Here is a 2,500-nt window from a genome sequence, read left to right as displayed (position 1 = left end):
TTATTACTTGTACTATTAATTAATGTAATTATTCCTTGTACTAATTAATATTGCGAGGATTATCTCGAAAACGATACGTAATAGCAATTTTTTGTTAGACATGCAAATTTTGATTGCATATTATCGCAGCCGTATAAATATGCAAGAAGAAAAAAAAAAAAAGAAATGCGTACATTTACTTTCTAACTGAATCGGAGCCGTACGAATTTTTCTTATTAAACTTTCTTGCGATTTCGATCAGTCGCGAAATATTTCCTTGGACATTTATCAACGAACACTTTATGTATATATATATATATATATACATATAAAATTATATTTTACTAATCGTTGGACCAGCACTATTATTATTTATTTTTTTATTATAATGAAAAAGAAAAAAAAAACAATTCTAAATTGCGAAATTTGCGTCACTAAAATGACTAAACGTTATTTATACTCTCGACTATAATTGTGATATAGCATTGCCATAAATTATTATCACTTTCACGCCATTAAAATATTTTTTTTTTCTTTCTTCATTTCTTATTATAAATTATTTTATAAACGTGTTTTTAGAAACCCAGACTTCGAAAAGAAAAGTAAAGAGAAGAAAATGAAAACAAAAATAATTCTTAATTAGTTTATTAATTTTATTTGTTTGTAATTATATAAATTATTAATGCAGTATATTATTAATTTGAAATTAAAATAATTTTATAATAAGTATGTTCAGCTTATTAAAAAATCAAAAATGAAATATTTCTAATACATTTGATATATTTTTGATATATTTATTCTTTACTTTTTCAAATTATTTTGAAAACGAACATTTCCTATGTACATACATACATATATATACATACATACATACATGCGCATATATATATATATATATGTATATATATGTAGTATTGCACGCCCGAATAAAAATCTACGATCTTAATCGCCTACAAATGCCAATTATACGAGTCTCTTACATCGACATATAAAAGCATCGATATGATTATATACATACATACATACATACATACATACATACACATATATATATATATATGTGTGTGTGAGTGTATGGATGTGTGGGTGTGTATGCGATATACATATACATACATATATACATATGAATATATATATATATATATATATATATATATATATCTTTTTTTGCACGTGAGAAAAAATTGTAATTTAACGAAGCAGGAAATAATTAATCCTGTCTGTAAATATGCGTATAGATCAATTTTCAATTTGATATTTTTTTCTAAAAGTTAATGCAACTTATTCAATTTATTAAAGTTATCATTTAAAAATTTTTTCTAATATCAAAATTTAATTTGAATATTTTAATGTGTTAGTGAATCGATTGCCAAACGAGAAACGTGTTATTTAACATAAGAAGAGAGAAAAAGTTATCGAGGTGGAACGATCTCTGATCAAACATCCCCTTCCCTCTCTTTCTCTTTCTACCTATCTCTACATCTATCTTTATTTCTATCTCTATCTCTGTCTATCTTTATATATAGATTATATTTTATCAAATAGAATGAAGTTACAAGCAAAAATTATACATCACGTGTACGTACGCATACAAACGCACGCATATATATATACACACGTACAAATACAACAGCAAACACAAATGTAAATCTTGAACATATAAACGGGGATAAGATCAACAGGAAGTAGAGTGGGAGAGAACTAAAAAACTCTCTCTCTCTCTCTCTCTTTTTCTATCTTGCTATCTATCTGTCTATCTATCCGTCTATCTTTTTCTTTCTTACTGCAGTTTGCGATGGTTTAGATAGTGCATTAAATGCAAATGAGAACAAACTAAAAAGAAAGAAGTGGTTAGAAAGTGAGAGGGATAATATAGATGAACGAGCGAGCGAATAAGTGAGTAAAAGAAAAAAACGAAAGAGAGAGAGAGAGAGAGAGAGAGAGAGAGAGAGGGAGAAATAGAGAGAAGAAACGAGTGTAATACCCTTACTCGAATCGTCGTTAACGCGGTATAATGCAAGTAGAGGCAAACGCACGAGCATCGGTCGGTCGGTCGGTCGGTCGGTCGGTCGGTCTCGTGTCGTTCTCCTTTTCTATCTCTTTCTATTTTATCGTAGGTATACGCAGACACGACGAAAAGAGCGAGAATGAGAGAGAGAGAGAGAGAGAGAGAGAGAAGGTGAACGTTGTGCGGAGGTGCTCGGCAAATGACAGCGGAAGGGTGGAAAAAAGGGGTAGGCCGACAGAGAGAGAGAGAGAGAGAGAGAGAGAATGTAAGAAGGTGGAGGAAAAAAGAAATAGATAGAAAAAGAGAGAGCATGGGTGGAGAAAAATAGAAGAGGAGGAGACGGAAAAGGTAAAATATAAAGAGAGAGAGAGAGAGAGAGAGAGAAGGCGAGAGAAATTGCGTTGGAGGGTGAGAAAGAGGAGTATAGAGAAAAGAGGGAGAGAGAGAGAAAGAGAGAGAAGGTAGGGTGAATCATGGCAGTGGTGGGGCACTCGAAAGGGTGGAGAATATGAA

At 31.2% G+C, this 2,500-nt stretch overlaps 1 protein-coding gene across 6 annotated transcripts in view; it reads left to right on the top strand.

Moving 5' to 3' along the window:
- Positions 1–2,500, top strand: part of LOC118442538 (uncharacterized) — a 102,096-nt gene that overhangs the window by 42,410 nt on the left and 57,186 nt on the right. The gene's annotated exons all lie outside the window — the stretch shown is intronic.

Source organism: Vespa mandarinia, chromosome 24, assembly GCF_050613455.1.
Source record: "Vespa mandarinia isolate Hongniang chromosome 24, ASM5061345v1, whole genome shotgun sequence".
Lineage (NCBI taxonomy): Eukaryota > Metazoa > Arthropoda > Insecta > Hymenoptera > Vespidae > Vespa > Vespa mandarinia.
Note: the sequence above shows the minus strand (reverse complement) of the source record. Positions and strands in the feature narration are given on the sequence as shown.